This window comes from Terrapene carolina, unplaced genomic scaffold (assembly GCF_002925995.2).
Source record: "Terrapene carolina triunguis isolate 2854851 unplaced genomic scaffold, T_m_triunguis-2.0 Scaffold139, whole genome shotgun sequence".
NCBI lineage: Eukaryota > Metazoa > Chordata > Testudines > Emydidae > Terrapene > Terrapene triunguis.
In genome coordinates this window covers 2,477,088-2,503,772 of record NW_020664490.1, presented here as the reverse complement: position 1 = coordinate 2,503,772, position 26,685 = coordinate 2,477,088, and the positions used below count along the sequence as shown (strand labels likewise).

Below are 26,685 nucleotides of genomic sequence, written 5' to 3'. Positions count from 1 at the left end.
AAACCTCAGTTGCCTGTTATACTTTCTCTTTTAGGCCTGGGGAGGGACAAGGATAGCAGTAAGCAGTGTCACCCCCACTTAGGGTGACCAGATGTCCCGATTTTATAGGGACAGTCCTGATATTTGAGCCTTTGCTTTATAAAGGCCCATATTACCCCCCCATCCCTTATCCTGATTTTTCATACTTGCTATCTGGTCACCCTACCCCCACTCTCACTGGGAGGCTTATTTCAGCAAATCTTAGAACAGACGGTTGGTGTTGGAATAACTATTCATTCATTTAGGCATTAGGCCCAAGGAAGCAGACTAATACTTGTTATCCAAGACCTATGACAAGGGTATGTGAAGAACAGCCCTCGGGACAAGAAGCTGGATTTTAAAGAAAGCACAAAGACCAGTTTGCTCTGCATTTCCAAGTGTGACCCCTTGGGTTGAATCCTGTACTTGGTGCCTCACACCTTAAACAAGCAGGGACTGACACTTGGATGAACAGGGAAAGAAAAAACAGGAACTTCTTTCTGAACCTGAACTCCAACCCCCCTGAGGGTTCCCTGGCCTCTCCTAACTGACAGCCCTGCAGAAACTGAGCCAAATCCTGCCCTGACTTCTGCTTCATGCAACCTCCCTGAAGTCAACATGTGGCTAGAATATTAACTTGGGGGGAGGAGGAAGGAGAGAGAAGGTGCTGTCCTTCCAGACTGAGGAGGTACAGTTTCTGCTTTCACTTACCTTGGTGTAAATCTAGAATAAATCTCTTGACTTCAATGGAGTTGCCCTTGATTTATGCTGCTAGGAAAGCAGTACTTGGTCTAGCAAGTAGTTGCAGTAATGCAGGACAAGTGTACAGGGAGGTTACATGAGAAGAAAAAACAAAGCCTTCATGAAAAGTGTAGTTTTTAACTGAATCTCTGCTAGGCCTTGGGTCCCACAATGAGGCCACTGTTTCTTTGTTTATATAGGTTTGTTGACTTTAGTTTGAATGATTCCTTTTTTTAAAGAATCCAGGGCTCAGTTTTAGACAATCAATTGCAATATAAATGTTCTCTGTCCCTGTGTATGTGTGTTCTTTTCTGGCCCATTGGATTTTTAGCGAAGGGAACTGAACCCAAAAGGGTTGAAGTATTTGTCATTTCAGAGACAATCCCAGAATCTGCCCTCCTTCCCCCCCCCCCCCCTTTTTTTTTTTAGGCTGTAGTGCTGCTCATTAGAAACAATTAATCTCTAGTGCTCTCATCTGTTAGTTCACTCCACTGTCATGTGCCCAGTCAGCTGTGAAGAGGCAGCCAGGCATCACAGGCTGACCATCTCTTCAAATGTTTCTCCATTTCCCCTTCTCACAGGTCTTTAAATACACAAGTGCATGAACACAGTATATTTATGACACTCACATCTAAATGCAACAAAACCCTTCTTTGAACGCCATTCTCACAAGATAAAGGGCATCTGGGCACCTTCTGCTGCCTTTGAAAATTAGTCTTGTGATCTAATTAGTATTGGATTTTCAAGTGAGGGGAAAATCGTATTCATGGGTGTCTGAGTGCTTCGAGAGGACCAGCTCTGCTAGGGAGGATGATGAGGAGTCGGAGCCCTGCCCTAGATTTTCTCCAATAAAAGTGTTTTTCTTGTCAGCAAAGCAACTTGAAAACACAGTTTTCAAACATTGGCACATTCTCTCTAGTGGTTTCTCTTTGAATAACTGATGCTGTCATTAACCAGTGGGATTGTTGAAACACATTGGGGAGTGATGGGGCATCACGCAGCCAGCTCAGGTTCTATTTCTCAATACACTTCAGCCATGCTCATTATATGAACCTTTGTAAAAACCCATTTCCCCCCCCCCCATCTGAAATCTGGATTAAGGATTTCATGAAGTGTGTGTGTCTCTCTCTCTTATTTTCATATATATATATATATATATATATATATGAAAATGCTCTATGTATTTCAATGGTTTCCAACCTGTGGGCTGTACACCACAGGGGAGTTGCTAGCAGATGTCTGGGATGGCTAAGCTTGCTCAGTTCCCTGTCTCTCATCCTCATTAAGCAGATTTGCTTAACCCTTTGTAACCAGGTCCACACTGTGACAGAATACACCCCTGTATTCACACCCTACACTCTTGTAGTAATCTTCGTACAAAGAATGCCTTCTAAGGTATCCTTTGAAAACACACACATTTACTGGTCAGTGTTTTCTTTAGTAAAATGAATGTGGCAATGTTGTATGTGAAGTTAAGATTCCACTGTAGACTGTTAACACATGTTCCAAACCCCACACAGCCCTGCCCAGGCAGAAGCCAGGTCTGTCCAAGCAAAGGAAAGAATGTATACTTGCCTTTAATCTGAATTTAAGTAGTAAACAGTCATCAAGCAGGAAGGGAAGACAAAGGAAGTTCAAAGAGATGGGGGAAAACATAAGGGACTATCCTTCCATGTAGACAGCTGGAAATGTTTTTCAAGGGGGAGACAAACTATAAAAAGGAGGGACAAACAACCCAAGGCACCCCTTTCTCCCCCCTGCCCATTGCATTCACTGAACCTGAGAATATAAAAATAAACAGCTATTGGACTGAGGGCAGTCCTGACCTGAAAGCTTGGTCAGTAATCTGCTAGAGCATGTGGTGAGTTGTATTTTTTGGGGGTAGATACTATAAGTATTTTATCTTGTAACCATTTGACATGTATGCCTCATTACTTATACGCATTTAAAATCTCTTTATAGTTAATTTGTTTTACTGTTTTATCTAATCCAATATGTCTAAATTGAAGTGTCTGGGTACTCTCATTAAAGGAATCATACGCCAGCTCATTATTTTAAAGGAATTACAGACTTAATATATCTTGTACTGTCTAGGAGACCCACTAAATCAACCGCCGATGCATTGATCACCACATGTCGAACCCCCAGTAAGTGTAGACAAGCCCTTACATGCTGGAGGATGTTTGGTGAGCAGTCCAGTTTGGAGGCTATAGCAGCAAAGCAGTATAAAGGGCACCCCAGGTTACAGGGCAGAGGGGACACAGCCCCCCTGTAATCAGGTACAGATTCACCCCGTGGCACCTCCTGCTGGTAGTCTCAGGAATTAGTATCCAGCCTCTGGAGCACTCTCTGCAGGCCAGGTGTCCCACCTGTTGTTGGCCCCTGTATTCCTCCCGGACCCCGGTGCCCTTGGCTTGGGTGCTGCCCCCCAGCAGTACCCCACTCTTTGGGTCTCCCCACCCAGGGGAACCCCCCACCCCCTATTCCCTCAGTCATAGCTACTGCCAGTTACCATCTAGCCCCATGCCCTGAGCAGACTGCAGTCTATCATCACAGGCAACAAGGGGTTTGGTCTGGCTGCCTTTACCCACCCTCAAGCTGCCCCTCTGCAACCCCAATACCTATGTGGGCCTAGGACCAGGCCCTGCAGCCTGGGGTGTTGCTGGCCTAGGGCTTCCTAGCCCCTAAGGCCTTTTCCCAGCCCTGCCTTACTCTAGGTCCCCAAGTGAGTTTCCCAGCAGCCAGGCCTATCTCTCTCTCCAGTCAGAGTGAGACTCCTGAGCTTCTGGCTGCCCTAGCCTCCTTATAAGGCCTAGTTGCTCAGTTTGGGGCATGGCCCCAGGTGCAGCCACTTCCGCCAATCAGCCGGGGTTTGCTCCCTTCCGCAGCCCCAGCCCTGTGCAGGGCTTTTCTAACCCCTTCAGGGCTGGCGTGGGTGTTCACCCGCTACACCCCCACTAGTCTAGATTGTGCCCTAGTTTGTCACACCCACTAAGAGGCCATAAGTGTCCCCCCAAGACATTACACTGATTCCTGCAACAACTGCTGCTGGAACTGACTCCTTTAAATCACCATGGGAACCAGCACAAAGTGTTTTAGGGAGCACCTGAGGAGGACCAGGTGGGAAAGGCTGAATCCATATTCCCAGACTGAAAAAAGGCTGAGAATAACATTGTGTTAAGATGTCTCTGTAAAGCTTCACACCGTATGCCTGGCTAGAGATCTAGGTAAGCAGGGAGTAAATATGACCACCACTATACTGCTCTGTTGGCAGTGACATGCTGTTTCAACACTTATTCTTTCCCTTGGGATTTCCTAGTGCTTCCTATTGTCCCTAGGCTAGTCTTTCTTTCAACCTGTAAATTCTTCATGGCAGGGGCTGTCTTGTGTGCTCAACCAATAATACATAGTAGTAGTCACCAAAAGGGTTAGCAGCAGTCTAAAAAGAACTGTGTTGTGTACAGAAAACCCCCAGAAGAAACTGAGAGCAGGTTTCTCCAATCTGCTAAAATCACTCAGCAGAGTGGCATTACAGTGGCTGGAGACGGCCAGTGGAGAATTTTCTTTTGTGCAGTGGAGCAGTCTGCCCAAACAGAGCTCCTTTTGGAGGCAGCTCTTTGAATTTCTGTGACAGCCACCCCTCAGGCTCCTGGCACAAAGGGAGGAAGGGGGCATGAGGGGTGTCCTGGGGGTGGTGTGTGGACAGAACAAGGGGGAAAAGAGGGCACAGTGGAGTGGAGCTTTACCATACACATTCTCCACTGGAGAAATGTCCCTAAGGAACCTTACTCTAGTGGCATAAACTAGAGCATCTCCTGGGTAACTCTATTTGTCCCAGGACTGTGTGGCTGATAATCTGGATCTTTGACAGCGTTTTCAAATCAATCCAATTTTCTCAGCTTTAACCCCATCACTCTTGAGACCTCCTTTCTTGTGGTAGAAACAGACAGAATTTGCTTTGCAGCACGTTGACACCTTTCCACAACTCCTTCACTGCAGCTGCTTGATGCAGCTTCTGTACGTTGGTCAAAGGTACCTTTGAAGAGGTACTAATCCAGTTTCAGGGGTTGGCCAGAGTAGATGGAATACTGGACTCGTACTCAAGAGACTTGGCTGCTATTCCTAGCTCTGCCACTGGGTAGCTGGATGACCTTGGGCAAGTCAATTCACTTCCATGTGCCTCAGTATCCCCGTCTATAAAATGAGGATAATGAGGCTTGCCTCTTCTTCTTCTCCTTTTTTTTTTTTTTTTGTCAAACACTTCTAGATTTATGGTTGAAAAGTGCTATATAAGATCTAGGTATTCTTACTACTTTTGCTCAGTGTACCTGGTCTGGCACCGAAATGGTTAGCTAGAGGAATTTGTAAAGGGCTTTCTAACTACAGGTGCTGAGTGAGTTTCTTCTATACAGGGCCGGCTCCAGGCAGCAGCTTACCAAGCAGGTGCTTGGGGCGGCCACTTCGAAGAGGGGTGGCACGTCCAGCTGTTTGGCGGCAATTCGGCAGACGGTCCCTCACTCCTGCTCGGAGCGAAGGACCTCCCGCCGAATTGCCGCAGCAGATCGCGATTGCGGCTGCTTTTTGGGGGGTTTTTTTTGTTTGTTTGTTTGGCTGCTTGGGGTGGCCAAAACCCTGGAGCCAGCCCTGCTTCTATAGCATTTCCTTCCTCCACTAGTGTAGGCTGAGACTAGACATTTTTCTTTTTGGAGTTCTTTAGCCAACAAGCCAAACCAATACCCAGTGCAGTAGTCAATACAAAGGTAGCAGGAACATGGCAGTGCTTAGATGTCTTTTGTGTTCAGGACTGGAAATTAATATTTTATCCCAATTTATGCACAATATTGAACTGTGATCTGATAGAGGCATGGGTGAACGAATCTGGATGATAAAAGAATCCACCTGACTCTTCACCCAGAACTTAATCCAAACCGAGCTGTTTTGAAGTTATCCTAATTGCTTTTTGTTTTTATTTGCTGTTGAAGGGTGATGTGCAGTGACTCATGATGCTTCCCAATGGTCTGTTGACATTTGGGATCAGAAGGATGAACTCAACGGTATGATGTGCCAAATGTCAGGAACTCAGCTGCCTCTGTGCTTGGTTGCTTAGTAATCCAATGAGCTCAGCTGGGCCGAATAAACTCACTAAGTGATTGGTCAGAAGAGCCAAGAGATCATCATTTATGATCTGCTGCAACAGCAGCACTGTGGCTGCTCAATGTTCCATGCCGGCAGCTGTGCTAATCTGCTTCCTGTCAAGCCCTTGCTCCCCCATAACCTGCTCCATGCCAGCCTAGTCCCTGCCTACTTCTGAACTCCTGCCTTCCTGGCCACTCCTCCAGTCCTGTCCTCTCATTTTGTGCTGACTACTAGGCCAGACTCCTGCTCTGACCTCTAGGTCACACCACCTACACCTAGGTGTGTGACATCAAATACCTGCTGTGTTGCTTCCTGTTTGCTGTCTGTGACCCAGGGACCTTTTAGGGTAGGGGCCTGGGCAGAGACAGATGCATCATGGAGGTGAATGCCTGGCTGCGAAGATAGTGTCGCCAGGAGGGCTTTGGCTTCCTCGACCACAGGATGCTTTTCGAGGAAGGACTGCTAGGCAGAGATGGCGTTCACCTTTCGAGGAGGGGAAAGACCCTATTTGGACACAGACTGGCTAACCTAGTGAGGAGGGCTTTAAACTAGGTTCGACGGGGACAGGTGAGCAAAGCCCACAGGTAAGTGGGGAACATGGAGACCTGGGAGATGGGTCGGAAACGAGAGGGAGTGTGGGCTATATTGGCAGAGAAAGGAGGGTCAGGACAAAACTGGGAGGCAAGATCAACCCAGTATCTTAGATGCCTATATACAAATGCGAGAAGTATGGGTAATAAGCAGGAAGAACTGGAAGTGCTAATAAATAAATACAACTATGACATTGTTGGCATCACCGAAACTTGGTGGGATAATACACATGATTGGAATGTTGGTGTGGATGGGTACAGCTTGCTCAGGAAGGATAGACAGGGAAAAAAGGGAGGAGGTGTTGCCTTGTATATTAAAAATGTACACACTTGGACTGAGGTGGAGATGGACATAGGAGACGGAAGTGTTGAGAGTCTCTGGGTTAGGCTAAAAGGGGTAAAAAACAAGGGTGATGTCATGCTAGGAGTCTACTACAGGCCACCTAACCAGGTGGAAGAGGTGGATGAGGCTTTTTTTAAACAACTTAACAAAATCATCCAAAGCCCAAGATTTGGTGGTGATGGGGGACTTAAACTATCCAAATATATGTTGGGAAAATAACACAGCGGGGCACAGACTATCCAACAAGTTCTTGGACTGCATTGCAGACAACTTTTTATTTCAGAAGGTTGAAAAAGCTACTGGGGGGAAGCTGTTCTAGACTTGATTTTAACAAATAGGGAGGAACTCATTGAGAATTTGAAAGTAGAAGACAGCTTGGGTGAAAGTGATCATGAAATCATAGAGTTTGCAATTCTAAGGAAGGGTAGAAGGGAGAACAGCAAAATAGAGACAATGGATTTCAGGAAGGCGGATTTTGGTAAGCTCAGAGAGCTGATAGTCTTGATTCCCATGGGACCTTACCTGAGGGGAAAAACAACTAAGGAGAGTTGGCAGTTTTTCAAAGGGACACTATTAAGGGCCCAAAAGCAAGCTATTCCTCTGGTTAGGAAAGAGAGAAAATGTGGCAAAAGACCACCTTGGCTTAACCACGAGATCTTGCATGATCTAAAAAATAAAAAGGAGTCATATAAAAAATGGAAACTAGGACAGATTACAAAGGATGAATATAGGCAAACAACACAGGAATGCAGGGGCAAGATTAGAAAGGCAAAGGCACAAAATGAGCTCAAACTAGCTACAGGAATAAAGGGAAACAAGAAGACTTTTTATCAATACATTAGAAGCAAGAGGAAGACCAAAGACAGGGTAGGCCCACTGCTCAGTGAAGAGGGAGAAACAGTAACAGGAAACTTGGAAATGGCAGAGATGCTTAATGACTTCTTTGTTTCGGTCTTCACTGAGAAGTCTGAAGGAATGCCTAACATAGTGAATGCTAATGGGAAGGGGGTAGGTTTAGCAGATAAAATAAAAAAAGAACAAGTTAAAAATTACTTAGAAAAGTTAGATGCCTGTAAGTCACCAGGGCCTGATGAAATGCATCCTAGAATACTCAAGGAGCTAATAGAGGAGGTATCTGAGCCTCTAGCTATTATCTTTGGAAAATCATGGGAGACAGGAGAGATTCCAAAGACTGGAAAAGGGCAAATATAGTGCCCATCTATAAAAAGGGAAATAAAAACAACCCAGGAAACTACAGACCAGTTAGTTTAACTTCTGTGCCAGGGAAGATAATGGAGCAAGTAATTAAGGAAATCATCTGCAAACACTTGGAAGGTGGTAAGGTGATAGGGAATAGCCAGCATGGATTTGTAAAGAACAAATCGTGTCAAACCAATCTGATAGCTTTCTTCGATAGGATAACGAGTCTTGTGGATAAGGGAGAAGCTGTGGATGTGGTATACCTAGACTTTAGTAAGGCATTTGATACGGTCTCGCATGATATTCTTATCGATAAACTAGGCAAATACAATTTAGATGGGGCTACTATAAGGTGGGTGCATAACTGGCTGGATAACCATACTCAGAGAGTTGTTATTAATGGTTCCCAATCCTGCTGGAAAGGCATAACAAGTGGGGTTCCGCAGGGGTCTGTTTTGGGACTGGCTCTGTTCAATATCTTCATCAACGACTTAGATATTGGCATAGAAAGTACGCTTATTAAGTTTGCGGATGATACCAAACTGGGAGGGATTGCAACTGCTTTGGAGGACAGGGTCATAATTCAAAATGATCTGGACAAATTGGAGAAATGGTCTGAGTTAAACAGGTTGAAGTTTAACAAAGACAAATGCAAAGTGCTCCACTTAGGAAGAAAAAATCAGTTTCACACATACAGAATGGGAAGAGACTGTCTAGGAAGGAGTACGGCAGAAAAGGATCTAGGGGTTATAGTGGACCACAGGCTAAATATGAGTCAACAGTGTGATGGTGTTGCAAAAAAAGCAAACATGATTCTGGGATGTATTAACAGGTGTGTTGTGAGCAAGACACGAGAAGTCATTCTTCCGCTCTACTCTGCTCTGGTTAGGCCTCAGCTGGAGTATTGTGTCCAGTTCTGGGCACCGCATTTCAAGAAAGATGTGGAGAAATTAGAGACGGTCCAGAGAAGAGCAACAAAAATGAATAAAGGTCTTGAGAACATGACCTATGAAGGAAGGCTGAAAGAATTGGGTTTGTTTAGTTTGGAAAAGAGAAGACTGAGAGGGGACATGATAGCAGTTTTCAGGTATCTAAAAGGGTGTCATAAGGAGGAGGGAGAAAACTTGTTCACCTTAGCCTCTAAGGATAGAACAAGAAGCAATGGGCAGGTCTAGGTTGGACATTAGGAAAAAGTTCCTAACTGTCAGAGTGGTTAAACACTGGAATAAATTGCCTAGGGAGGTTGTGGAATCTCCATCTCTGGAGATATTTAATGTCTATCAGGGATGGTCTAGACAGTATTTGGTCCTGCCATGCGGGCAGGGGACTGGACTCGATGACCTCTCGAGGTCCCTTCCAGTCCTAGAATCTATGAATCTGCCGCAACAGCAGCACTGTGGCTGCTCAATGTTCCATGCCAGCAGCTGTGCTAGTCTGCTTCCTGTCACGCCCTTGCTCCCCCATAACCTGCTCCATGCCAGCCTAGTCCCTGCCTACTTCTGAACTCCTGCCTTCCTGGCCACTCCTCCAGTCCTGTCCTCTCATTTTGCACTGACTACTAGGCCAGACTCCTGCTCTGACCTCTAGGTCACACCACCTACACCTAGGTGTGTGACATCAAATACCTGCTGTGTTGCTTCCTGTTTGCTGTCTGTGACCCAGGGACCTCTTGGCACCAACTGGTAGATGGCATGGGGCTCCTAGGAGTTTACAGGGATCCCTTGGGGTTGGTATATGCATAATAATTCACCAAAGGGTGACCTGTAAAGTCTCTACCAAGAGTCAGGAACTTACTGGTCATCATAGTCATTGTGACATGTATATACTGATAACATTTAAGAAACTGTATCTATATACTAGGAATTATGGTCTTGAAGTTAAAAGCAGATCCCCAGGAGGTGGCAAGTCTTGGACAGATTCTGCTCAGGCAGGGGGTAGGAGACACCTCTCTCTGTCTGGTCAGGTGTGTATTGTGTGTCTCACATTGAAAGTCTATTTGCAACACAGAGCCACCAACTAATCAAGATTGCAAAATTGACAAGAGATTGTGAAATCTCCAGAAAGGAACACAGCAGGAGGGGGTCTGGCTTATGAATAAAGATCAAAGGACTGTTTTGATATATCTGGGGTTGCAAGGAGAGAGACAATATCCTTCACCAAGGAGAGGAATTGCTAGCATGTTCTGCCTTATGAAAGGAGGGCCACAGCCAATCTGGCTGAAAAACTCCACAAAGCTAAATTTCATTAGACAGGGAAGTATCTTGATTAATTAAGTGTAGGCTGTAGAATGCATGCTATGGTTTTGTTTGACAACTAATTATTTTCGATATTTCTACTTTCTATCATTTTGAGTCTCTATCCTTTTGTTAAATAAACTTGACTTATTTTCCACTATAAAAAACTAAGTGCTGTGTGTTAAATGGAGCAAATGACCTAAAGGGAATCTGGTAAACTAGCGTACATTGCTTCTTTGGGAGCAGCAAGTGGACCAGGGGCTGGTCACTCCAGGGGGAATCTCAGAGGGCTTGGAGGTTGGAGCATGCCTATTGCTAACCTGCAGAGGGATAGCAAGACCTGCATAGGCTCAGAGGGAATATCTGTGTGGCCTGTGAGTATTGGAGTTAGGGAACTGACTCATGGCACACACAGGCAAGGCTTTTTCACAGTAAGGGCTAGTGGTTGCAAGGTGCCTCCCTACCCTGGGTGCCCCCAGGAAAGCATCCCACTAAGGGCCAGAATCTGGTTCCTCACCCATGTTAACTATTACCTCAATCCACAAATAGTCCTATTGAAATCAATGGGACTATACTCGGAGTAAGGCTCTACACAGTGGTGTGGCAGATACAGTGGAACTGAGTGCCATAATGGATACTTGGCTGAACTGTCTGTCTCTGGTCCCCAGTGCCACAGCATTTCCCACATATATTCCCAGATTTCATCCACATATGGGCTCCCTGACTCTGGGTCAAATTCTGTTACATAGAAATCTGGAGTCACGCTGATTTCCATTATTAAGGACTGACAGACTATTAAGGACTGAGAGACTGTGATTTCAGTGGAGTGACACTGGATTCTTACCTGTTTACGTGAGAGCAGAATTTGACCCTGCTTCCTGACACAGGAGAACAGAGTAAAACAAGGGTGACCCGTTCTTCAAAAACAGGAGGACCTGCAACCGTGTCACTACCTTAACTAGGAGATTAGAGAGAAGTGTGTTCCTATGGAAACACTAAAGCTGAATATCTTGCTTGTTTATGGGTATAACTCTCATAGCTGTTTCATTAATGCCATTTTTATATTGAATTCTGCAACTTCCTCAGGCTTCTTTTCTTTTGTGCTTTCTGTATCTGAGCTTTTGTTAGTCAATTGCTATACAGGGAGTTTTACAATGTTTCTTTTAGGAACAGACCTTTTCAGCTGTCATGCTTTGTGGTAATCCCATTCATTCTAGATGTATAGTACATCTATTGTTTGGGGTGTGTGGTTTTTTTTAATGCATGTTTCACTTGAGATTCAATCTCATTTGCCACTTGTCAGCAAGATCAATGACCTGTTGAATTTAACTTGCAGCAGCTTCTGTTCACAGGTCATTGCTGTCCAGGTCTTGTTTTATCAATAGCTGTAACGAGGCTGCAGAACTGTCTGCCAATCATTTATAGCAGATTGAAGATGGCACAAGTCTAAGTACAGACCAAACTGGGAATTCTTCATTTTTTTTTTTTACTAATCAGACAATGATCCATTTATTCTCATGTCACCAGTAAATGTCTAGAGCTCCATTTAAATGTGATGTGTAAAGAGAGAAGACAGGTTTGTCCTTTTTTTTTTTTTTTTTTTTTCCCCTTTCCCCCCCTTTATAAAATATGAATTGTGTGGGAAAAAATGTTTCCCTTTTTGCATTAAAAATCAAGGGCTTGTCCATAGATTCTTCCAGGACAACTGGAGTATTATGATATCAGAGATACTATATAAGTGAAACCTGATATGTGGTGCATTTTTTGCTTTTTTAATTACACCCACTTAATTCTAACACCCAATAAATATTTGGGAGAAAAGATATCCTGGTTAAAGGTTTGGTAACTCTCTGTCCTTTCAGTCAAGGACTGGGTAACCACAGCTCTGAGACCTCCAGTGAGGTAAAGTAAGCCGGAAGAAAATTTTGCAACTAAGCAAAATCCTTTCAGGCCTTGTTACTATATAATTAAGTGAGAGAGCACAAACCCTGTTTATTTCCCTAGCAGGTCACCTTTTAACTGGAACTGAAAAACGCCTTTTTGAGAAATTCCAATAAGCATTGTTGTTTGGTCTGGTTTATAGCCAGAAACAGATTAGCATGTAATGATTTAACTTTGCTGATTGGGTTTGCTGTTGGGGAAGCAAAAACAATTGCCAAAAGCTCTTAACAGAACTAGCAACATCCTTTCTAAAATACTCCAGCATTCAGCTCTAATGGTCTCAAATGCTGCAGCCTGCCCAGCAGTGCTACTGTAGTGTTTTGGTCATGACAGTGGTGGTTTGTGGTTGTGTGTGGTGTTTTTATGGGATTACTGGAGGACACCAAAAAACTGGTTCTCATTTTCTTCCCCCCCCGCCCCTTTTCTTTCGTTGATCTACCTACTTCCCGTGCATGTGTGTATTTGTAATACATCCATCATTGTGGCATGGTATCTGAGCAAAGTTCTCCCTTCTAGTTCGCTATTTAAAATAGGATTTGCATTTATAAAAAGCCCCATTATTCTGCTCCACTTCTACTACCAGCTGCTGTTAATTTGCCTTATTCCTCCCACACTATATGAGGGCTTAAAGAGGCAGCAGCAGCACCCCATGTTAGCCATTCTGGCAGGGCTGATGATTCTAGGGAGAAAATGGAGGACAGGGTAGGTTGGACAAATGATTTTTTTCCCCAAAGGTAAAAATAAACTTAGCGATAGCTCTTTATTTCTACTATAGAAATTTTAAGTGTTCACAACAAGGAAACCACCACGAACCACCAAGACAGAGCTGTTCCCAGCCTCAAGAGTTTGCAATCTAAAAATAAGGCTAAGGCAAGGTATAGTTAATGAGAACAACAAATGGTGTAGGGAAGGGGAAAGGGGTTGGGAGGGCAAAGGTTACAGTGATACAGCCACGTGGTCACTTAATCGAACAATATAGGTCCCTACGCTTGAGTCTGTATCCCATTTCCATCTAACAGTAAAGACAATTCTTCTACAGCTCTGGGATATTGTCTGGTTTTATTGTTGACCAGCTCTTAATTATGGGTTTATAGACAATTTATTTTTATTTTTTTTAGTTAATCACATTAAAATATCAGCAGAATTACTGCTTAGCTGAGGATCCTTCCCTGTCTTAGTCCCTCGTGATCACTCCCTGGTCCTCCCTCAGAACAGCACACTACAAGCTTTGTTCCTGTCTCCTCTTCGACATCTCTGCTGCAAATCATTCCCCTCCCTCCACACGAGGCCCCATCCCCTGAGCAAAAGAAGAGGTTGAGAAAGTCCAACCTTTCTGTCTAGGTTTTTATATTACACCTATTATTATAGTATCTGACCACCTCGTTGCCCTAGGAGGCAGATATGGCTTCCAGTGCTATAGAGATTTCTTTCATAAAGGAAGGAGGTTTGGTAAAGGAAGTTCCCTGTAAATGAATACTTACCAGCCACATCCTGGTCTACGTATTGAACCCCTGTCGGAATGCAAATATGTCCCAAGCTGAGGGATGCTGCAAGAAGCCTGAAATGCTGCAGAATCCTTTGGCATCTCTAGCATTTTTACGTCCTCCACTTCATGGCTTCTCATTTGTAAAAAGAGAAAATGCAAGGCGTGTGTAGGCCTGAAATAGGAGAGGAAGATAAGTCTTGTGGTTTTGGCCCAAGGCAGGGAATCAGGAGACCAGAGACCTATTCCCAACATAGATCTGCTAGTCTGAGCAAGTCATCTAATTTCTATATTCCTCCGATGTAAAGTGGGGGTATTAATGTTTGTCAGTCTATCAATCATTAGATTAATCTAAACATTTCCATTAAGGTTGGTAAAATGAGTGTTTGAGATCCTTTTGTGGAAGCTGCTTTAGAATTTCTTCTGTGAAATGAGGGACAACCCCCACAAAAGGAGGAACAGCTCAGAGCTAAAGTAGCAGATATACTGAAGTGGGAGATGAGAACTGGCAGCAGTATGCAGCAGAGGTATAGTAGGATGAACCAATGGAGGGGTGTGCGTACTACTAGTAGCTGAAAGCTCATGCTGTCACATGGGTGTGATTCATAAAGTCATATGTATAAAAGCCTAAAATGGCTGAGTAGGTCTACACTTTAAACTGTTATAGTTGCAGAGCTGCAGCTGCTCTGTTGTAGCACTTCTCTTGTAGCCACTCGGTACAGTGACAGGAAGTGTTCTCCTACTGCTGTAGTTAATCCACCTCCCTTAAAGGAGGTTGCTAGGATGACAGAAGAATTCTTCCATCAGCCTAGCGCTCTCTACACTGGGGGTTAGGTTGGCTTAACCACATTGACTTTTTCACACCCCTGAGCCTGGGTCAACTTGACTTTTTAAAATTGGATGGTAACAGACTGCAAATACCAGCGATGACTTAGCTTGGTGATATTCTAAACAAAAAGAGCTGTCAGCCATGCCTGTAGCTCTTCCCATTGCTTCACACGGAATCAACAGACAACCTCTGCTTCAGAATAACACACAGGTGGAATGACGGTCCTGAAATCTTCACTAGATGACATACAAAAACCTAAAAGCATTAGGTAACCTTCATTGGTTAGGCCCTGGTTCAGAAAGCATCCCAGCTCAAGGAGGGCATTTAAGCATGTGTTTAAACTTTACATTCCAATGACTTCAGTCGTGCTTAAAGTTAAATGTGTGCTTAAGTGCTTTCTTGGGTGAGGAGAGACCTAAGCATGTGCTTAAGTGTTTTCCTATATCAAGGCTATAATGACTACAATTAAGAGAAGTGAAGGGAAATAAGAAGCAGAGGCTAAACTATTTGTACAGTATTTCTAAATGTCATTGTCCATACAGTAGTGTTTATAACTGTGTTGGTCCCAGGATATTAGATAGACAAGGTGGGTGAGGTAATCTTTTGTTGGAGCAACTTCTGTTGGTGAGAGAGACAAGCTTTTGAGCGACACAAGGTCTGGGAAGTGTTCTTAGAATCTCATAGCTAAATACATGTTGGAACAATATAGTACAATACAATCTGTTCTACTCTGTATTTAGCTGTGATACTCTGAGAACACTTCCTAGACCTGAAGAGCTCTGTGTAAGCTTGAAAGCTTCTCTCTCACCAACAGAAGTTGCTCCAGCAAAAGAGATCACCTCACACACCTTGTTTCTGTGAAGCATCCTGGACAATATTACAGTGTCACAGGCAATTGGCTCTAATTTTAAATAACTGAAACAATTACATGATAAACTTAGAGGTATGTCTTCTTTTAGAACAGTTCTCGGTATAACTGGCATTATTTCCCAGTCTATAAATTTAAAAATGAGCAGTCTTGTGCTGTTTTCTCATACATTTTGGAGTGTCTCAATCTGAAACCTTGCTTGCTAAGTTTTTCATTATGATTGTCATTGGCCTATTAATTCTGAAAGCTCTAGGGTAAATTCTATCTGATCTCTCCACTGATCTGTTGCATTTGAGTTGTCATTTACATAATCCATCTGCCTCTGATCTGGAAGCTGCCTATGGTCCTGGGTGTCAGACAGCATGTACTCAGTATACTGTAATCCAGGAAGGAGGTACAGAAAAACTCTACACAACTCCTAACTCTTATTCTCAGTGTCTGGAGAATCCATGAGATTCATGTTAAAGGGCTGCACATGTCCTTCACATTTACAATGTGAACACATTTAATGTATTGATTCTTAGTCTCAGATCCTGTTTCGGATAGGTGGTGAACACACAACTCTCACTGACTGCAATCTGAGTTACAGATGCTCAGCACTTCTTAAATAAGATCTTTATTAGGGCACCAAACCACTGTTGCTATGCAATAACTAAATGCAGATATAGAATTTACACAACCCTGCCCTTCCCAGAGATTAGGGTTCAATCCTGCAAGGTGCAGAGTCCCCTCAATGCCCACTGGTTGTCCTGGGAGGGGAGGGTGCTCAGTACATCACAGATTGGAACTTGTAGAGTGTAGACACAACACTGATGGGTGCCTGTCTTCCGACTCTGTTGGACTCCATACAATAATGAACTTAACAATATTTTACACTTCTCTAACACCTGCCATGCAAGGTTTTTAATAATCATGAGTAAGCCTAGCAATTGCATTGGGAGGGAAGGAAAGTATTATTGTTTCCATTTGTAACAATGCACTGGGGTGTGGGCTCACATCTCAATGAACCTTGAGCCCTTAAAAACTGGGTGCTGGTATTGTGGGGCACATGATTAGGAGTGAGCATGTGACCTTGAAGAAGCCAGATATAAGCCTTCTTGCCCGGTAGGCAGGGGTAGTAGACAGGAAACACAAAGGGTCACTCAGGGAAGTTGAGGGCTTCTCTCCAGAGGCCCAAGAAGGGCTAAGAAAAGGGAAGGTCCTTTCTCTTCCCTTCAGCTGGTGGAAGCTGAGAGAGCCTCCTGGAGGTAGTACCCAGTATCTTGAATTTAGTTGCTCTTGATTTGTGACCTTGCATTGACACTAGAGCAAGCCCTGAAGATAGAGATTTGGGGTGCCTTGTAGTTGGGACTGTATTTTCCCTCCCTGCTAGTGAATCGGCTTATACGATTTACCATTTCATAGATGAGGAAACTGAGGTATAGGGAGATGTAGTGACTTGCCCAAGGTTACCCAGAGCTGAAAGTAGAGCTCACAGATCTCCTGATTCCCAGTCTGGTGCGCCTCCTACTAAGCACTGGAGGAGATGGCTGCTATGCAGGGGTGGTTTCATTTATGTACAATTTATGCCCTATCTTTCTCTCATGAATCCCCTTGACTTGTTAAGCTTTCTAGTGCTAGTAAATGTTACAGTGCAGCCTGTTAGACTGTGGAATGGTTTCCCAAGGGAAGAGCTAAAAGCCCATTGCTTAAACTGTTTGAAACTAGATTGGACAAAGCACAGGAAACAACGCAGCTCTGGCAAAGAGACTAACTACATGACCTATTTTATCCCTAACATCTATGATTGGATGATTCCAGGGCTGCTGACAGCAGGAGCAATTGCTGTGCACAGAGTAAAATTCACTGTTTTGGAAATAACTGTCTAGTGCATTCCATTTTTACAGTGTCTGCCTCCAAGCGGAACTGTTCTCATTCTGTTGAAACTTCCTGCTTTATACAAGCAATGCAAACCCTGTATGTTTTCTAGCAACCAAACATACAGAAGAAATCTGCTGCCATGACAAGATAATGGAAATTGTATTACTATTGCTATTACTAATTATTTAATATTTATATTACCACAACTCTCAAAGGCCCCAGTTGGGCTTGGGGTGCTAGGTGCTGTACAAACCTATATGAAGACCAAAGAGTTTACAATGTAGGAAGAGCTGCCTGGTACATCTTGAGTTGTGAGTGGGAGGGATACAATCAAATATAGACAATAGTCACATACTCTAATTATAAAGATAACATTTATTGCAAATGTATGTGCCAACTCTTCCCACCTTTCTGTCAGCATTGCTTTCATTAAATGACTGACTTCTTATGAGATTCCTGACAGAGATACGCCTTTAACAAGAGATTTGAAAAAGAAGAGGGAAAACGTGGATATTTATAAGGGGACCAAAGTTTCCTTTTGTGTCCTGTTTCCTTTTTCAATGGTGGTTTCTGCCTTGAAACTCTCCTAGGATTTTTGCAAAGAATAAGGGGAAAATGTTCTTTTTCCATAAATTGTTCCCTTTTAGTCCACTGTTTTTGAACAAACATGCTTATTTTAGAGGCAGTGGAATCTAGTGGCTTGAACAAGGGACTCGGAATCAGGAGTCCTGGATTGTGTTACAGAACTGGGGACACATTTGTTGCATGGCCTTGGGTAAATAATTTTACTTCTGTCTCTTAATCACCATTTCACAGCAGGAGAAAACTATGATGCTTCCCATACTAGTGTATAATACTCTGAAATCTGCAGCTGAATAGCACCCGAGAAGTGCAAAGTACTATTAATACTACGTTTTTGTTTTTTATTTTATATTAAGACTCCTTGCAACCTTCCTCCAGTTCTAGAACTGCCATTGATAACTGCTTCCAGTGTATGCAAATATGAGAGCAGTTTCCAGTAGGTCTGGAGCTATAGTAGCCTCATTTCCCTTCGCTAGTATCATTAACATTGCTGGAAAATAGGGAGTGCTTAAGGAATGAACAAAATAAACATAAATACTAAGCAAATACTGGGAAATAGGCTTCTGCAGAGTAGGAAGAATTTAAAGGAGGCACAAGGACATGGAAGTAGAACTGTCTCAACTGAGCAGTAACAGGAAACGCACCTGGAAATTAATAAAATCTAAAATGTAGATAAAACACACAAAGGAGCTTTTCCCCCTGGGGAGAGTAATCTGTGTTTGACATTCTCTGCTCTGGAGAATCCACATGACTGGGTGTCAAGGATAACTGACAATTTCCAAGATACCAATGGTGTTTCTCAGGGCATAAGAATGGCCATAGTGGGTCAGACCAATGGTCCATCTAGCACAGTATCCTGTCTTCTGACAGTGGCCAATACCAGGTGCCCCAGAGGGAAAGAACAGAGCAGGACCAGTCAGGTGATCCATCCCCTGTTGTCCAGTCCCAGCATCTGGCAGTCAGAGGTTTAGGGACAACTAGCACATGGGGTTGCATCCCTGACCATCTTATCTAATAGCCATTGATAGACCTGTCCTCTATGAACTTATCTAATTCTTTTGTGAACCCAGTTAAAGTCTTGGTCTTCACAATGTGCCCTAGCAACAAGTTCCACAGCTTCAGGTTGACTGTGTGTTGTGTGAAGTACTTCCTTTTGTTTGAAACCTGCTGCCTATTAATTTCATTGGGTGACTCGTGCTGTTTATGTGAAGGGGTGAATAACGCTTTTTTTCTACACCATGCATGATTCCATAGACCTCTATCATATTTCTCCTTAGTCGTCTCTTTTCCAAGTTGAACAGTCCCAGTCTTTTTAATCTCTTCTCACGTGGAAGCTGTTCCATACTCTTAATTGTTGTTGTCGCCCTTCTCTTACCTTTTCAATTTCTAATATCTTTTTTTTGAGATGGGGCAATCAGAATTGCACACAATGTTCAAGATGTGAGTATACCATGGATTCATACAATGGCATTATATTTTCTGCCTTACTATCTATCCCTGTCCTACAGGTGCCTAACATTCTGTTAGCTTTGACTGTAGCTGCACATTCAGTGGATGTTTTCAGAAAACTAGCCACAATGACTCGAAGATGTTTCTCCCATCATTTTATATGTATAGTTGAGATTTGTTTTCCAATGCGCATCACTTTGCATTTACCAACATTGAATTTCATCTGCCATTTTGTTGCCCAGTCACCCAATTGTGTGAGAGCCCTTTGTTGCTCTTTGCAGTCTGCTTTGGCCTTAACTATCTTGAGTAATTTTGTATCATCTGCAAATTTTGCTATCTCACTGTTTATCCCTTTTTTCCTGCTCATTTATGACTATGTTGAACAGCACTGGTCCCAGTACAGATTTCTGGGGGACACTATTTACCTCTTCATATTCTGAAAGTGGGATTAGATAAAATAAAGGTTGTGGGGTAGCATTCTATATTAATGATGAGGTAGATTCTAAAAAATTAGAAGTGATGGAATTGATAAAATGGAAACTGTTTGGGTCAAAATTACTTTAGGGAAGAGAGGTTCCAGGCTGCACTGGGATAATGCTTGGGGTCTGCTACAGACCACCAGGATCCAAATTGGATATGGATAGAGACCTTTTTAGTATTTTTAATGAAATAAATACTACTGGGAATTGTGTGCTTATAGGAGTCTTTAATTTCCTGAATATAGATTGGAGGACAAGTACTACTAATAATGGTAGGGACCAATATTCCTGGATATGTGATAGTCAACAGATTTCTTCATTAAAAAGTCACTGGAGCAACAAGAGGTGATGCTATTTTAGATTTAGTATTGTGAGTAGCAAGGACCTCATGGAAGAACTAGTTGTAGAGGACAACCTTTCTTTGAGTGATCATGAATAAGGCAACGATTTAGTCACGAAATCTGTGACTTCCAGCGACCTGCATGACTTCAGTGGTGGGGAGCTGCAGGGTCCCCCGTCACCTGCGGGGGCCAGGAGCTGCGGGGTACCCCTGCCACCTCTGGCGGCCCCTGCAGCCCCTGGATGCTGCGAGTGGCGGGGAACCCTGCAGCCCCCAGATGCCACAGATGGCAGGTCTGAACATGTTTTCAAATCCAATTCTTTTTCTTGGAGAGCTTGACTTGTGTGGTAAAAGTGTTGTAAAATTTCATTCCACATGGTCAACATGAATACAAACTCTAGTTCTTGCATCTTGTTTGCAATGTTTTCTGCCTCTCATATAGTTTCTCCCTTTTGTGATTGGTCTTCAGCTATACTTTCTAATGCATCCACAATCTTTGAGTAGGACTCCAGAATTGCACTTGTTGCCGCTGCATGTGCCTTCCAGTGAGTATTAGAAAGAGATTTCAACACACGATCATTGCCCAAATATGTTTTAAGAACTGCCCATCGGTGTGTTGAGGCAGAGAAAAATGTATAAAGTAACTGGACTGTTGAGAAAAACCTTACTGCCCCCGGACAACAATCAACAGCACTGCGGTCAACAAGATTGAGAGAGTGTGCAGCACATGGTATGAATATGGCATATTTGTTCTGTTCTAAAAGCTTCTTCTGCATTCCTTGATAATGCCCTGACATGTTGGCAGCGTTGACCTCTGCACTTTGAGAAATCTATTTTGCAAACTTGGCACAGATAATGCAGTACTTGATTTGCCATTTCTTCACCAGTGTGGCTTTTCAAATTGAGGAATGTTATAAATCGTTCAACTGGTTTTCCATCTGTGGGAGACACATATCTTAGTACAATACTCAATTGATCAATATGTGAAAGATCAGGCACAGAGTCGACAGATAAACTGAAGTACCCAGCTGTACTTATTTCATCCACAATAGCTGAACGAACTTTGTCACTCATTAGACCAATGAGTTCATCACATATTGTCCTGGATAAGTATGATGGGTTACCTTTGCCAGTATTCCCATATTTTGAGATATGGCCTGCTAAAAATGGGTCAAACTGAGCCACAAGCTCCAACAATCCCAAGAAATTTCCATTCTGCAATGGTCCAAATGTGTCATTTGATCCCCGGAAAGGCAGACCACGTTCAGCTAATGTTTGAATAACAGCTATAATACGCTGCAAGACATGTTGCCAGTATTCACACTCCCCTTTAATTTGTTCTTCCAATTTTTGTGTCAATCCAAAGCCCTGTCTTCGATTTAAATATGTCAACATCGAATCTCTGTGAGTACTGCTATTTTCATGTTGTTCAATTAAAACAGTATTCCGCCAGTCATTAAATCCATCTGCAGCAAACCAGGATGTTGATGGTTTACATGCAAAAAGTTTGCAAACAAAACAGTACACAGACCCTGTTGATGGTGAATACAGTAGCCATTCTCGAGTGTATTTCTCACCATTTGCTTTCATGCTGAAAAATATTTTTTGTGGACAATATCTTGTTTGTTTGCCATTGGTAAAAGTCCAACATGATTTCTCAAATGGCCCAGTGTGGTGTTGACAGTCATTTGGTCCACGATCTATCCAGTAAGCTACATCATCGGTACTGAAATCAACCCACATACCAGGATCTTTTCTCCTATTATTTACAGCATGAGCAGGTTCAGTCCCTGACACATCCACACCTTCTAGAACAATGTCTGTTTTACCACCAGGAGTAGAATGATCAGTTACAGCCTCTGACACATCCACATGTTCTGGAATGGTGTTTGTTTCACCAATAGAAGAAGGGTCAGTCTCTGAAACACCTACAGGTTTTGGAACGATGTCTGTGCTACTGAGAGACGATGTTGCTTCTGATGGATTCGCTTTGAAAAATGTCAGCTTTGGAAGATTTTGGAAAATTTCACTAGTTTGTTTGTTTTTCTTCTGCCAGTTTACGTTTCTGTGCTCCACTCAGTTGGTTACATTTCATCCTGCCCCTTATCTCAGTTATCTGAACTTTAAAAAAAAAAACAAAAAAAATTGTATATTTTGTAGTGTTTGTGTGTGTGTGTGTGTATAATATAGATATGAAAGGAAAAAAACGAATCAAGTACATATAACTCAGAAGAATATGCCAATAATAAAACATAAATTTATTGCAATACATGAAAGGATCTGATTTCCTCGCATTATTTCGATCTACGTTAGTAGGATGCCCCCCTGGTTTAGGTGGGGATAAGTAATCAAAAGAGAACAGAAAAACGGGGGAAGAGTGTGTAGTGGAGTGTAAGGAAGTCTAACAAAGTTCTTATTTTTCCCATGATGACTACTTCGATGCTTTTTTTTGAAATATCAAATATCAATTTTTAAAAAAAAAATGTTTTTTTTTTTTTTTTTTTTTTTTTTTTTTTTTGGTGCCCCCTGCTTTGCTGGTGCCCGAAGCATGTGCTTAGTCTGCCTATTGGGTAATCCAGCCCTGAGACGTGCCCTAAGTTTCTGCAACTTTGACTTAAAGTATCTGAAGCCTACATCCCAAGCAAAGGGGAAAAAATTCACAGGGAGGCATGCCAGACCAAACTGGATGAACAAACATCTGAAACAGGTTATTAAGAGAAAGCAGAAAGCCAAGAAGGGACTGATCAGCAAGGAAAGCTACCTCTTGTAGATCAGAAAGTGAGTACTGCCAAAAGCCAAACAGAGTTGGACCTTGCAAAGAAAACTAAAAACAATAGTCAAGGTTCTTTTGCCATATAAATAAAAAGAAAACAAGGAAAGAAGTAGGACTACTAAGCACCGAGAATGCAGTAGAGTTTCAAAATAATCTAGGTATGTATGGTTGAACAGCTAAATTAATACTTTGACTTAGATTTAATAAGAGTAACAAGGAGCTTGGGGAGAGTGGCAGGGTGGCTAATGTGACCAAGGCTATGGAAGTAGATATTACCAAATCTGAGGTGGGCACCAAACTCAAACAGCTTAATGGGGCCGAAGTGAGGGGACCAGACAGAGGTGAAAGTAAGCCAGTACGGGCCGGTACGGAGGACCAGTAAGAAAAGGTGCAGTAGCATACCGGCAAGAAAATGGAGCATTCTCTCCCTCTCTGACTCCTCCTCCTGGCTCCAGCAATATTGAGGGTCCGGGGGCCCGGATCCATGAATGTTTGGGGCCGGGTCTCCCCCCTGGCCCCACCTGCTGCCCCCCCGCGCCTCTCCTGAGTGTGGGCTGGCCCCCCTTTGCTGCCCCCGTGCATCTCCCTTAGGTGTCTCTCCCCTGAAGCGCCATGCTGCCTGCCTGCATTAACTGCCGCCGCAGGGTCCTAGTGCCCCCCCCATTACTGCCAGGGCAGGCTGCCCTTCGCCCTCAGCCCCTTTCATTTTCCAGTGGGACCCTCCGCCAGTACAGCCGCCCCCCCGCCTGCAGTCACCGCTCTTGCCCCATGCTGGGCAAGGGGCAGCCCCATCCCCCACCCCCAGTGAGGCTACAGTGAAGGGCAGCAGCAGGGGAGGAGGCGCACATGTGATAGCAGCCCCTCCCCGGCATGGCACCCACCACAGGGGAGGCGAGGGGGATTCCTGGACCTGAGAGGGGCCCTAGGAGCACGTGCAGTGACAGTGGGGGGGGGGGTGAGTGTGCTGCCGGGGGGAGGGGAGAAGGGGGTCCCTACCCCAGAGCTCACTGCTGCTGCTGGCAGGAAGAGGGCTGGGGGGAGTCCTCCTCTCTGGCTCCAGTCCCAGGGTAGCCTGCCTGCACCCCAAACTCATCCCCCAGCCCTGCCCCACCCCCGAGCCCACACCCCCAGCCAGAGCCCTCATCCCCCCCACACCCAACCCTCTGTCCTAGCCCTGAGCATCTCCAGCCCCAGCCAGAGCCCTCATCCCCATGCACCCTAACCCTCTGCCTCAGCCCTGAGTCCTCTCCCACACCCCAAGCCTCTCACCCCCAGCCACACCACAAATCCACCCCCAGCCTCACCCCACAGCCCTTACCCCTGCACCCCCTCCGCACCCTCTCTTATCCCTAAACTCCCTTCCAGAGCCTGCACCCCTCCTGCACCCCAGTCCCCTGCCCCAGCCCAAGGCCTGCACCCCAGACCTCCTCCCCCACCCAAACTCCCTCCCAGAGCCTTGGGCAGGTGGGGGGTGGAGTTGGGGGGTCAGAGTTTGGGCAGGGGCAGGTTCTGGGCACCACCAAAATTTCTACAAACCTGCCACCCCTGCGGGCAAGAGCTGGTGCACCATACCGGGGTGGACCGGCTTCCTGAGGCAGCAAATTAAAGGGCTGAAGCCCAGGGCCCTTTAAATTGCCACCAGAGCCCCGCTGCCAGAGCCCTGGGGTAGCGGCGGCAGGGCTCTGGTGGCGATTTAAAGGCCCCAGGGCTCCTGCCGCCGCTACTGCCCCGGGCCCTTTAAATCGCCGCTGGAGCCCCACTGCCACTACCCCAGGGATCCGGGGACAATTTAAAGGGCCCGGGCCCGGGCCCTTTAAATAGCCCCTGGAGCCTGCCGGAGCCCTGGGATAGCGGTGGCAGGGCTCTGGTGGCTATTGAAAGGGTTCGGGGCTCCCACTGCCTCTACCACCCCGGGCCCTTTAAATAGCCACCGGAGAACCCCCAGGGCTCCAGCAGCAGGGCTCCGGAGACGATTTAAAGGGCCCTGGAGGGTAGTGGTAGCTGGAGTCCCGGGCCCTTTAAATCGCCCCCTTTAAATTGCCCCCAAACCCCAGGGCTCCCAGACACCTCTGCAGCTGGGAGTTCAGGGGGTGATTTAAAGGGCTTGGGGCTCCCAGGTGCTGCTACCACAGCCCTAGCTCCGGGCCCTTTAAATCCTGATTTAAAGGGCCTGGGGATTTAAAGGCCCCGCCTCTTCCGGTGGAGGCCCCTCCTCTCCCCAGGACTCCGGAGAACCGGCAAGTCCTTTAAGTTACTTTCACCCCTGGGACCAGATAATCTCCCTCCAAGAATATTAAAGAAACTGGCACATGAAATTGCAAGCCAATAACAATGTTTACTGAATCCATGAACTTGGGGATTGTACACTGTGACTAGAGAATTGCAAATATAATACGTATATTTAAGAAAGGGGGAAAATGTGATCTGGGAAACTACAGGTCCATTAGTTTGTCCTCGATTGTATGATAGGTCTTAGAACAAATCTTGAAAGTAAGAGTAGTTAAGGACAGAGGTAAATGGTAATTGGGATAAAACACAACATGGTTTTACAAAAGGTAGATCATGCCAGACCAACCTGATCCTCGTTTGAGATGACAAACACAGTCTGTACCATTATGTTCATCCTTTTTACAAGACTATGATAAATTTTGTACAAAAGTGTCTTGTGAGGTATCCTTTGAAAACTCATAATTTGCTGATCATTATTGTTCTGGTGAAATGTGTGTGGCAAGGTTGTATGTAAAGTTATAATTCTACTGTATGACTTTACTGAGACATGCTCCAAGTTTAGAAAAGCAGGCACAAACCAGTTCCTCAGAGACAAAAGGCAAACTGATGCTCAGCCAAGTGTCAACATAATCAAATGGACTATCACCTGGTTAAGCGGTCATTCTTTGGCAGGAAGAAAAGTGTGAGCGAGAACTTTACATATTGGCAATGGAACAGCTGGAGGTTCCTGTTTAAACAGGCTGGCTGTTGCCTGAACCCCAGATGGAGACTATTCTTGAAAAGATATAAAAATGAGGAACAGAGGCCCCAAATCACCACTTCTCTCCCCTCATCTCTATTCATGGCATCAACAACATTTGAAAGACAAAAGCATAATTGAAGTAGGAGAGGTGTCCTGGTGGAAAGATCCAGCCAGATTTCCTTAAACATGTGGTGAGAAAAACCTTTGCTTTAAATTCACTTATTTTGTTAAGTTAGGTATTAGTTTGCATTTTACCTTTTTATTTCTTTGTAACCAATTTTGACTTTTATGCCTCATTTCTTGTAATCAGTTAAAATCTTTCTGTAGTTAATAAACTTGCTTTATTGTCTTAGCTAAACCAGTGTGCTTGATTGAAGTGTTTGGGAACCTCCACTTGAGATAACAGTGTTTGTGCTTATCATTTTCCATTGGTGAAATGACAGAATTTCTATGAGCTTGTATTGTCCAGGAGGGTGCTGGGCAGTACAAGACCCACATCTCTGGGGACAAGTCTGGGACTGGGACAAGTTTGGGACAAGTTTGCTGGTGTCACTCTGCAATATAAGTCAGGAGTGGCTGGCTATAAGCACTCCCATAATTCAGCAGGGGGTGATATTTTTCGCATGCTAGGGTGAACTGGCCGGGAGCGGTTGTTCTCACAGCAAAGCAGTGTAAAAGGCACCCAAATTGGAAAGTTGAGGGGACACAGATGTTCATCAGTCCACATTGTACCCTGGGTAATATTGCAATAACCAATTTTTTAGACAAAGGAAATGCAGTAGATCTAATTGGCCTAGATTTCAGAAAAGCCTTTGTGCAGTTTCACATGAAAAATTTAAACTGGAGAA

The 26,685-nt window shown here is 44.3% G+C and overlaps 1 pseudogene; it reads right to left on the bottom strand.

Annotated features, from left to right (window-relative positions):
- Positions 1-18,442: 18,442 nt before the first annotated feature.
- Positions 18,443-26,685, bottom strand: part of LOC115271235 — a 53,807-nt pseudogene continuing 45,564 nt past the window's right edge.